Source organism: Oncorhynchus mykiss, chromosome 16 (assembly GCF_013265735.2).
Source record: "Oncorhynchus mykiss isolate Arlee chromosome 16, USDA_OmykA_1.1, whole genome shotgun sequence".
NCBI lineage: Eukaryota > Metazoa > Chordata > Actinopteri > Salmoniformes > Salmonidae > Oncorhynchus > Oncorhynchus mykiss.
The window spans coordinates 46,231,432-46,243,793 of NC_048580.1; the positions used below are offsets into that span (position 1 = coordinate 46,231,432).

At 42.1% G+C, this 12,362-nt stretch overlaps 1 non-coding gene across 7 annotated transcripts; it reads left to right on the forward strand.

The window, feature by feature from the left end:
* The first annotated feature begins 201 nt into the window (after positions 1-201).
* On the forward strand, positions 202-10,835 carry LOC110492736. 7 transcript variants are annotated; one of them, XR_005036382.1, is made up of 7 exons: positions 202-2,275; positions 4,575-4,767; positions 7,164-9,802; positions 9,930-9,990; positions 10,086-10,193; positions 10,298-10,341; positions 10,488-10,835. It is a non-coding gene; the product is annotated as an uncharacterized LOC110492736 (transcript). The 7 variants fall into 7 exon arrangements; XR_005036384.1 differs by having other exon boundaries at positions 7,164-9,057; positions 9,287-9,619; positions 9,711-9,802; positions 10,086-10,835; XR_005036381.1 differs by having other exon boundaries at positions 10,086-10,341.
* The last annotated feature ends 1,527 nt before the right edge of the window (positions 10,836-12,362 follow it).

Sequence of the window (12,362 nt, forward strand, 5' to 3'; positions counted from 1 at the left end):
TGGGAGAAACTCTCCAAATACAGGTGTGCCAAGCTTCTAGTGTCATACCCAAGGCGGCTCGAGGCTGTAATTGCTGCCAAAGGGGCTTCAACAAAGTACTTAGTAAAGGGTTTGAATACTTATATAAATGTGATATTTATGTGTAGAATTTTTATTTATATATAAGGTTGTAACCTAACAAAACATGGAAAAAGTCTAGGGGTCTGAATACTTTCCGAAGGCTCTTTTACATACAGAAGTATGTGGACACCTTCAAATTAGTGGATTTGGCTATTTCAGCCACACCCGTTCCTGACAGCTGTATAAAATCGAGCACACAGCCATGAAATTTCCATAGACAAATGTATGAAATGAATGGCTAGTGAAGAGCTCAATGACTTTCAACATGCCAGTACGTAAAATTTCTACCTAGAGCTGCCCCGGTCAACTGTAAGTGCTGTTCTTGTGAAGTGGAAACATCTAGGAGCAACAACGGCTCAGCCGTGAAGTGGTAGACCACACAAGCTCGCAGAAAGGTACCGTTGAAGCACATAGTGTGTCAAAATTGTCGGTACTCGGCTGCGACATTCGCGACAGGGTTCAAAACTGCTTCTGGAATCAACGTCAGCACAATAACTGTTGTTTGGGAGCTTCATGAAATGGGTCTCCATGGCTGAGCGGCCGCACACAAACCTAAGATCACCATGCGCTATGCTAAGCGTCAACTGGAGTGGTGTGAAGCTCACCGCCATTGGACTCTGGAGCAGTGGAAACACATTGCTCTGGAGTGATGAATCACGCTTCACCACCTGGCAGTCTGACTGACAAATATGGGTTTGGCTGATGCCAGGAGAATGCTACCGATCCCAAATGCATAGTGCCAACTGTTTATTTTGGTGGAAAAATAGTCGTCTAGGGTTGTTTTTCATGGTTCGGGCTAGGCCCCTTAGTTCCAGTGAAGAGAAATCTTAACGCTACAGCATACAATGACATTCTGGACAATTCTGTGCATTCAACTTTGTGGCAACAGTTTGGGGAAGGTCCTTTCCTTTTTCAGCATGGCAATGCCCCCGTGCAGAAAGCGAGGTCCATACTGAAATTGCTTGTCGAAATCGTGTGGAAGAACTTGACTGGCCTGCACAGAGCCCTGACCTCAACCCCATCGAACACCTTTTGGATGAATTGACTATGAGCCAGGCTTAATCGGCCAACATCAGTGCCCGACCTCACTAATGCTCTTGTGGCTGAATGGAAGCAAGTCCCCACAGCAATGTTCCAACATCCTAGTGGAAAGCCTTCCTAGAAGAGTGGGGGCTGTTATAGCAGCAAGGGGGGGACCAACTCTATATTAATGCCCATGATTTTGGAATGAGATGTTTGACGAACCAGTTGTCCACATACTTTTGGTCATGTAGTGTATGCTTGGGTGGGTTACTTTGGGAAGGAATGGAGAGAGGTAGTTTGAGACATTGCAGTTTATATTGTGGAATAAAAACATTTTCTCCTAATATCAAAGGGACTGTTTTATCTTTTAATTTGGTCCACTAGATGTCGTAATGTCAACACTTGTGTTGTACCACTATCCTATAAGCAGGTTTCTTGCGTGATGAATGCATAAGGATTATTGGTGTTAGTCAAAAGAACCTTGAATTAAATGGCCATAATAGGCTACAAAAGTATAAATCTCTTGATGACATCATGCACAAACTTATAATAGCCCCATACAAAATATAGATGATTTAATAGCTATCAATTTGCATTTTTCCTTGTGTTGTCATATGGCTCCAGTCCAGCTCCAGTGCGCTGATCTCAAATTGGGCATTGAGCTAAACAGTTATTCGAGAGGCGGCCCAGGCAGTCCTATTGATAGTTTGGACAAGGAGATGGTACTGACCTATTTCAATTGCACTAAAGGACAATTTCAAAGAGAGACTGGAGAGGTCAATGAACCTGAGATTAGTGTTCCAATACAACTATTATTATCAAAGGACTTTTGGAGACCGGACGTACCAATTACGCACCGGTTTGCCTAACAGGACATTTTCGTGGGAAATAATGTGGAATGTGCAGAATCAATGCCCCGTGGAGAGCGAGGAGGATTCCGATATTGACAAACTGTTAGCCGCTCTGACATCCGCCGAAGTGGAAGAGCTGCAGTGCGAACTGACCGTTATTGACCCGGATCCAACTCTGCCAGTCGGGCTCCGGCAGAGGAACCAGACAGACAAGCAGCCGTCAATAAAATACAAGTGAGCGCGAAACCAAGAAACTCATTCAAATGGAGCTGTCCTTTGAGGTATGATGCCAATGTCGTTAGTTTTGCGTAAAGGACAGCTTGTAACCAATAAAAAATACAATCGTTAGAAGTTATTTTTGCTGGTTGAACTCTGAAATGGTGTTATTACAGTGGTAATAGTGTATCCTAGATGTATGAACAGCTGTCAATTGAGTACTTTAAGTTGGCCTACCAATTTGACACCTTATTCAAGTGCCCAAGTATATCAGGACCCTCAACCTGTCAACCCTGGATTCCAGACATGGTGTAGTAATTTCAGGATTCAAGACCAGGGATGATGAATACTTTTGTGGGCAATATTTCACCCACTAACTTCAAATATAGCTGCTGTTAGTGTCTCTACTGGAAATAAATCTATAATTGTTTGGCGTTTGACAGAAATAGGAATACAGACATACAGTGGGGTCCCAAAATGATTGACACCCTTGCTAAGATTAGCAAAAATTACTATAAAATACTTAACTGAAATACTGAGCTGTATTGTACGCAACCCCCCCCAAAAGGGGAATTATATTTTATACTAATTAAATTGCTTAGAGAAGAACATTTTGCTTAACAAGTAATGTTTAGTTTTTCTCAAAAAGGTAGGAGTCAAAATTGACACCCCTGTTTTCAATACCTCACCTTGTGAAGGTAACTGCACTGAGCCTTTTCCTAAAATGAGTTTGAGAACACATTGGGAGGGATCTTAGGCCATTCCTCTATACAGAATCCTTCCAGATCCTTGGCCAGGTGGTGGGTTTGGTGTCAAAATGAGAGTGCATAAGCAGAAAAGAACCCCATACCTACTGTAAAATATGGTGGTGGGTCTTTGATGTTATGGGGCTATTTTGAATCCACTGGTCCTTGTTAAGGTCAACAGCATCATGAACTTTACCCAGTACAAGGACATGTTTTGCCCAAAACCTGGTTGCCTCGGCCAGGAGGCTGAAATTTGGCCGCAAGTAGATCTTCCAACAAGACAATAACCCCAAGCACACATCAAAATCCTCAGAAATGGTTAATTGGCCACAAAATCAAAATTTTGCAATGGCTATCAGTCTCCGGACTTGAACCCCATTGAAAACCTGTGGGTTGAATTGAAGAGTGCAGCCCATAAGTGCAGACTAATGATATCAATGATCTGGAAAGGATTCTGTATGGAGGAATGGTCTAAGATCCCTCCCAGCTCATAAAACCTTTTTTAAAGGCTCAGTGCCGTTATCCTCGCAAGGTGAAAGGCATTGAAAACAGTCATTTTGAACCCTACCTATTTTTATGAGAAAAAAATGACTTGTTAATCAAAATCTTTCTCTGAGCAATTGTATTAGTGTAAAATATAAATATGACATATTACACAAGTCTCAGATCTTGACTGTGACGACCCCGTGTCCTATTTTGTAAATGAAGTAAATTTTTTCAGATGATACAATAATATCCTAATGATTTAATAAGCTCACTGTCTAAGCTTCTCTTTATCTTTAGAGACCCAGAGTATGTTGACACTCGGCTGTTGGATAAAGGCTCCAACAGGTTGCAAGTAAGGAATCGTGAGCAATGTTGAAACAGCTGCGTGTATAGAGACTATAGAGAAGTCTTGTGAACGGGCAAAATGTCACCTACACACTGGGGCATCATGAGTCTGAGGAGTTGCTAGGCAGCCCCATTTTTTTCTTTTTAAATCCTAAACAAATGAACCCCTGAGCCATAAAGAGAACATGTATAAATAGCAGGATATATGATTCACACTGTATTCAAATGTTAACCAATTATGTAGCAGTAGTATAGTTATCAATACTTAATTTCCATCCTACAAAGCTGTACTTGGCCATCTGTAGGGTGTTTGCATGTCGTCTTGTTTTCACAAAGCCCCTTGAGATCTGGAGAAGGTTTTGATGAACAAGGTAAAATACAGGCTCATGGAATAATGAGTCTGGTTAATGCTGGCATGCTGGTTCCAATTCTAAGACGAATGAAATTCCAGAGCAGAACGCTCTGACCCATACTGCCTTTTAAGGAAACATCTGCCAGAGTTACTTACACAGTGGCTCGCAGATCCCTACCGACGCATCGCCCTGTAAGGGATGAAAAAATCCTGATTGCTATATGCAAGATATACAGTTTTACAGAAGGTGCTCGTAGAGGCAAAGTTTCATAGGTTTTACATAAGCTGTGTCCTGACTTATGGACATTCCAGAAGCATTCAGAAAATATATGAAATGAACATACACTACATTATTAAATAATGATTAATCTAATACTGCATGTCATACTTGTATGATTCATGCAACTATCTTTTCTTAAATACTTCATACTTAAGGAGCCAACAACTGACAGAGTGAAATGGGAACGCCTGAAGAAGATGGGGAAGAGCTGTGCTAGTTTCTTCTACTTCAAGTCAGATGACCTGGATGACCAGGATGTCATAGACCTAAACTTCTCTGCTGTGGAGACCACTAAGGAGTACATATCCAAGGACAAAGAGGAAAAACCAGAGAGCAAGAACTTGAAGGGTGAGGGAGGGAGTATCAAATCAAATCAAAATCAAATCAAATTTTATTTGTCACATACACATGGTTAGCAGATGTTAATGCGAGTGTAGCGAAATGCTTGTGCTTCTAGTTCCGACAATGCAGTAATAACCAACAAGTAATCTAACTAACAATTCCAAAACTACTGTCTTGTACACAGTGTGAGGGGATAAAGAATATGTACATAAGGATATATGAATGAGTGATGGTACAGAGCAGCATAGGCAAGATACAGTAGATGGTATCGAGTACAGTATATACATGAGATGAGTATGTAAACAAAGTGGCATAGTTAAAGTGGCTAGTGATACATGTATTACATAAGGATACAGTCGATGATATAGAGTACAGTATATACGTATGCATATGAGATGAATAATGTAAGGTAAGTAACATTATATAAGGTAGCATTGTTTAAAGTGGCTAGTGATATATTTACATAATTTCCCATTATTAAAGTGGCTGGAGTTGAGTCAGTGTCAGTGTGTTGGCGACAGCCACTCAATGTTAGTGGTGGTTGTTTAACAGTCTGATGGCCTTGAGATAGAAGCTGTTTTTCAGTCTCTCGGTCCCAGCTTTGATGCACCTGTACTGACCTCGCCTTCTGGATGATAGCGGGGTGAACAGGCAGTGGCTCGGGTGGTTGATGTCCTTGATGATCTTTATGGCCTTCCTGTGACATCGGGTGGTGTAGGTGTCCTGGAGGGCAGGTAGTTTTCCCCCGGTGATGCGTTGTGCAGACCTCACTACCCTCTGGAGAGCCTTACGGTTGAGGGCGGAGCAGTTGCCGTACCAGGCGGTGATACAGCCCGCCAGGATGCTCTCGATTGTGCATCTGTAGAAGTTTGTGAGTGCTTTTGGTGACAAGCCGAATTTCTTCAGCCTCCTGAGGTTGAAGAGGGGCTGCTGCGCCTTCTTCACAATGCTGTCTGTGTGAGTGGACCAATTCAGTTTGTCTGTGATGTGTATGCCGAGGAACTTAAAACTTGCTACCCTCTCCACTACTGTTCCATCGATGTGGATAGGGTGGTGTTCCCTCTGCTGTTTCCTGAAGTCCACAATCATCTCCTTAGTTTTGTTGACGTTGAGTGTGAGGTTATTTTCCTGACACCACACTCCGAGGGCCCTCACCTCCTCCCTGTAGGCCGTCTCGTCGTTGTTGGTAATCAAGCCTACCACTGTTGTGTCGTCCGCAAACTTGATGATTGAGTTGGAGGCGTGCGTGGCCACGCAGTCGTGGGTGAACAGGGAGTACAGGAGAGGGCTCAGAACGCACCCTTGTGGGGCCCCAGTGTTGAGGATCAGCGGGGAGGAGATGTTGTTGCCTACCCTCACCACCTGGGGGCGGCCCGTCAGGAAGTCCAGTACCCAGTTGCACAGGGCGGGGTCGAGACCCAGGGTCTCGAGCTTGATGACGAGCTTGGAGGGTACTATGGTGTTGAATGCCGAGCTGTAGTCAATGAACAGCATTCTCACATAGGTATTCCTCTTGTCCAGATGGGTTAGGGCAGTGTGCAGTGTGGTTGAGATTGCATCGTCTGTGGACCTATTTGGGCGGTAAGCAAATTGGAGTGGGTCTAGGGTGTCAGGTAGGGTGGAGGTGATATGGTCCTTGACTAGTCTCTCAAAGCACTTCATGACGGAAGTGAGTGCTACGGGGCGGTAGTCGTTTAACTCAGTTACCTTAGCTTTCTTGGGAACAGGAACAATGGTGGCCCTCTTGAAGCATGTGGGAACAGCAGACTGGTATAGGGATTGATTGAATATGTCCGTAAACACACCGGCCAGCTGGTCTGCGCATGCTCTGAGGGCGCGGCTGGGGATGCCGTCTGGGCCTGCAGCCTTGCGAGGGTTAACACGTTTAAATGTCTTACTCACCTCGGCTGCAGTGAAGGAGAGACCGCAAGTTTTCGTTGCAGGCCGTGTCAGTGGCACTGTATTGTCCTCAAAGCGGGCAAAAAAGTTATTTAGTCTGCCTGGGAGCAGGACATCCTGGTCCGTGACTGGGCTGGATTTCTTCCTGTAGTCCGTGATTGACTGTAGACCCTGCCACATGCCTCTTGTGTCTGAGCCGTTGAATTGAGATTCTACTTTGTCTCTGTACTGACGCTTAGCTTGTTTGATAGCCTTGCGGAGGGAATAGCTGCACTGTTTGTATTCGGTCATGTTACCAGACACCTTGCCCTGATTAAAAGCAGTGGTTCGCGCTTTCACGCTTTCAGTGTAGAGAGGAAAATGAGGAAAGACCACATTATATATATATATATATATATATATATATATATATATATATATATAAAGCCAGCATTTCTCTTGAATTTACAGTCAGGAAGAATATCGGTGAATAAATCTCATCTAAATATTTTACCCTCTTGCAGGTTGATGTTCCAAAGCTGCTTCAGTAATGGGCAGGTGATCACAGGAAGAAGAAGTTGGACTTGATACAGAAACGGAACTGCATTTGTCTTATAGTAGTACCTGGGGTGAAGCCTTGCTTCCGTTGTTGCTGCTGAGATATGGAGAGATATCTAATGCAGTGGGTACTGTGAGTCAGAAGGTGGTGTTGGTGAAACCACCTTAGGCTACACTGTTAGGCCTGTTGACTTCCGTCTCCCTCAGTTGAATCTCTCCTTCCTTTTCTCCTTAATGTTCATATTTGGTCATTGCATTGAAGACACAGTATGACGTAAGAATAATTTCTAATTATTTTTTAATTACTGGATGATGGTCAGTTGGATGTTCTGCTCTTTCATGTGAGGCTTTGTCCAGCTAAGAGGTGGGGAGAATGGGGGAGTTGCACAGCGGAAACAGAAAAGTTCAAAGGGGAAAACAACTGAAAGGAAAGGCTTACACATTGCAAGTCACCATATTTTTTGTATTTTTAGACAGTTAATAAGTAGAGTAAGAGGAATGAACAGACATTTTTTAAATGTTTTTTTAAAGATCATTTTCCAGTGTCACGATTAAAGGATATTATATACAGAACCAAACTATAAACCCAACATGCAACAATTATTTATTTTTATTTTTTATTTTTATTACCCCCTTTTCTCCTTAATTATGTGATATCCAATTGGTAGTTAGTCTTGTCCCATCGCTGCAACTCCCCTACGGACTCGGAAGAGGACAAGGTCGAGAGAGTTGTGTGACAAACTGCACATTTTAGAGTGTCCTTTTATTGTTCCCAGCACAAGGTGCACCTGTGTAATTATCATGCTGTTTAATCAGCCTCTTGATATGCCACATCTGTCAAGTGGATGGATTATCTTGGCAAATGGGAAAGGCTCATTAACAGTGATATAAACTAATTACTGCACAACGTTTGAGAGAAATATGCTTTTTGTGCATATGGAAAAAATTCTGGTATCTTTTATTTCAGCTCATGAAACATTAGACCAACACTTTACATGTTGCGTTTATATTTTTGTTCAGTATAGCTAAATAAAACATTTAACCGAACACATAGCTAGTATGCAACACACAACTTGTATCTGAAGTGTGCGTAGGTTCTTAATCTGGTCAATGTGTAATATAATAGCAGTTAATCGCTATTAGTTGTCTTTCGGGATGGCAGTTGCTTACAACATGAAAGTATGAGGGACTTCCCTATAGATGGCAGGAGACCCCTTGACCTTTGCAAACATTTCACTGTGATAGATTGTGTCCTGAGAGGGAGGGAATATATTTTGAGAATGCTTTTGAGAATGTTGTGTTGTTTAGAATTGACTCATGAAGGGTACATACTGTATCATACAGATGTTTTATGACATGAAAATATACCAAGACAAGTAAAGATTTTTAACTACTAGTAGAGGACAGTAAAGCACTGCGGTTGACCGGTCAGGCCACAGGTGTTACCTGTTGTGTTCAAGTGCAAATTCTAAAATGTATTTACAGAACCAAACAAAACACATTCATATGTCTGGTTTCGAGAGTGCATCTAATAGCTAATAACCAGGTCATTTAATTCCTCCAGATGAACAATTATGGGATATTTCGTCTGTCTTTGATGTCTCCGTCTGCCTCATAGGCTTTTGATTTAACAAAAGTAGCATTTGTCTGTAGCACTTCCTTCCTGAAACATTGCAATCAGTTTATTTTTTCACTTCCTGTAATAAAGCAAAAACAGCCCAAAGCCACTGCAAGTGATGCTGCTGGGTAGAGACTGATATAGTGACAGTAGGATCATTTGAGAGAAAAAGGGATCTGTGGTGAAATAAGAAAAACATTTAAACATGAAATTCTATCTGATGATTCTCCTTTACTTGCCAGGTGAGTTTTAACACAAACCATTTTTGTTGTTGTTGATTTGTTGTTGTTGATTACAATTGCAGACCATTTTTGTTGTTGATTATTTTCTTTGTGAAAGAGACTCCTGCATAGTGCAAATTGTATAGAATATACTTTTGCCGAACAATTCCACAAAGTTTTTGTTTATTTCACGTTTCAACTATTATTTGTTATTATGATAAAGAATAACATTGTCTTCTCTTTTATCAAGTTTTAAGCTGTTATGCAAAAAGGAGCAACATTGGAGAGCATGGAAATGAAGGTGGATCTTTAGACATTAAGTGTTCATATCCAGATGGATATCAATATAAGCCCAAATATTTGTGTCGCCACCCATGTTCCTACAGTGACGTTCTCATCAGAAGTGTGAAAGTGGACACATTTGTCACAGTAGGAAGATTTTCTGGGTATGACAATATCCATGGACATACTTTCATTGCCACCATCAAAAACCTGAATTTACAGGACTCTGGACTTTACTATTGTGGACTTGATCAGTGGGGAAGAGATGTTTTAACAAAAGTAGATGTCTCTGTGAGTAAAGGTATGCATATTGTTTTGCTTTTATCCCATTTGATTGTCTTTGAATGCACAAAAATCATACTCGGTCTACCCTCTACTGTTTCTACCCACAGCTCCATTGGTCACTTCACTGTTTACACCTGATAAGAAGGACACCACACAAACAAACAGATATGTGTCCCCAGAGGTCCCCACATTTACACAGGTTGATATAACTTTAAATAGCTTAAAAAATAAGCTCCTATTGTCCAATTATTGTTTTATTCTAATAAATGTTCCATTTATGTTCTGTATGCTTTTGTTATGTCACTTTAATGGTGCCATGCAAAAAGTTACCTGTTGCAGATTGGGATGTCGCACCAACATCCTCATCGATTCTGATTGACAGCACAGGTAATTTAACTTTAGGCCACTCTATTTTGTTCTAAAAACACTGGAAAATGGGTTTGATTGAGATTTTGTTGAATTATTCTCTTTCTTTACTTTAGGTTTTGTACGTGTCCATGTTGTTGTGGGAGCTGTCGGACTGTTGATGTGTTGCACTGTGGTTGCACTTTGTGTATTCTTCAGAAAACGATCAATGCCGTGCTCACTGAGTAAGACCAAGTTCCCTTTCTTTGATATCTTACCTACATATAATGCAGGTACGATAATATTATTTGTTTATGATATGTTGAAGCCTCTAATTTGTGTCCCTCAGCATTTACAGCATCTAAAGTATCAGATCCTGTAGCCATTGCACAGGTGAATTGGATCTTGGTTTATGCTTTATCATAGTTTGAATAAGATTTTGCATGTCCTCATCAGACAGCCGTCATTCTGCACCAACTCGGTCAACAAATAAACTCTACCCAATTCCCGCTCTCTCTTGTTCTCTTCCTCTCTCTCAGGGTGAAGAGGACACTTGTCATGTGTATGATGAGATAATTATGAAAAGCTCCAACATTCTTCCCCAGGAAGCCAGTGACTTGTACTGCACCGCACATTTAGGAGAACCCCCACTGAAAATAGATGACAATGCTCTCTACTCTCTCCTGACACTAAAGCTACAAGGACCTCAGTGAGAGTCACAAGTCTTTAGTTTATAGAGGGCATTCTCACAACACTGCAAGCTGTTGATAGTGTACATATGTACAGTATCTAGAAGCTTTGGTTTGCAATAAATATTGCTATTGTTTTGTGTATATATATATACACTGCTCAAAAAAATAAAGGGAACACTTGAACAACACAATGTAACTCCAAGTCAATCACACTTCTGTGAAATCAAACTGTCCACTTAGGAAGCAACACTGATTGACAATACATTTCACATGCTGTTGTGCAAATGGAATAGACAACAGGTGGAAATTATAGGCATTTAGCAAGACACCCCCAATAAAGGAGTGGTTCTGCAGGTGGTGACCACAGACCACTTCTCAGTTCCTATGCTTCCTGGCTGATGTTTTGGTCACTTTTGAATGCTGGCGGTGCTTTCACTCTAGTGGTAGCATGAGACGGAGTCTACAACCCACACAAGTGAGTCAGGTAGTGCAGCTCATCCAGGATGGCACATCAATGCGAGCTGTGGCAAGAAGGTTTGCTGTGTCTGTCAGCGTAGTGTCCAGAGCATGGAGGCGCTACCGGGAGACAGGCCAGTACATCAGGAGACGTGGAGGAGGCCGTAGGAGGGCAACAACTCAGCAGCAGGACCGCTACCTCCGCCTTTGTGCAAGGAGGAGCAGGAGGAGCACTGCCAGAGCCCTGCAAAATGACCTCCAACAGGCCACAAATGTGCATGTGTCTGCTCGTGGCGTTGCACCACATACTGTCCAGGAGTTGGCGGATGCTTTAGTCCAGGTCTGAGAGGAGATCCCATGTTCTGTCATAATCTCCACCCGGCACAGCCAGAAGAGGACTGGCCATCCCACATATGCTCTCTCTAATTCTCTCTTTCTTTCTCTCTCTCGGAGGACCTGAGCCCTAGGACCATGCCCCAGAAATACCTGACATGATGACCCCTTGCTGTCCCCAGTCCACCTGACTGTGCTGCTGCTCCAGTTTCAACTGTTCTGCCTTATTATTATTCGACCATGCTGGTCATTTATGAACATTTGAACATCTTGACCATGTTCTGTTATAATCTCCACCCGGCACAGCCAGAAGAGGACTGGCCACCCCACATATCCTGGTTCCTCTCCAGGTTTCTTCCTAGGTTTTGGCCTTTCTAGGGAGTTTTTCCTAGCCACCGTGCTTCTACACCTGCATTGCTTGTTGTTTGGGGTTTTAGGCTGGGTTTCTGTACAGCACTTTGAGATATCAGCTGATGTACGAAGGGCTATATAAATGCATTTGATTTGATTTGATCCCTCAGGAGACCATCCGCCACCTCATCAGGAGCATCCTCAGGCGCTGTAGGGAGGTCATACAGGCACGTGGAGGCCACACACACTACTGAGCCTCATTTGGACTTTTTTAAGGACATTACATCAAAGTTGGATCAGCCTGTAGTGTGGTTTCCACTTTAATTTTGAGTGTGACTCCAAATCCAGACCTCCATGGGTTGATAAATTTGATTTCCATTGATAATATTTGTGTGATTTTGTTGTCAGCACATTCAACTATGTAAAGAAAAAAGTATTTAATAAGAATATTTCATTCAGATCTAGGATGTGTTATTTTAGTGCTCCCTTTATTTTTTTGAGTAGTGTGTGTATATATATATATATATATATATATATATATATATATATATGTGTGTGTGTGTGTGTGTGTGTGTGTGTGTG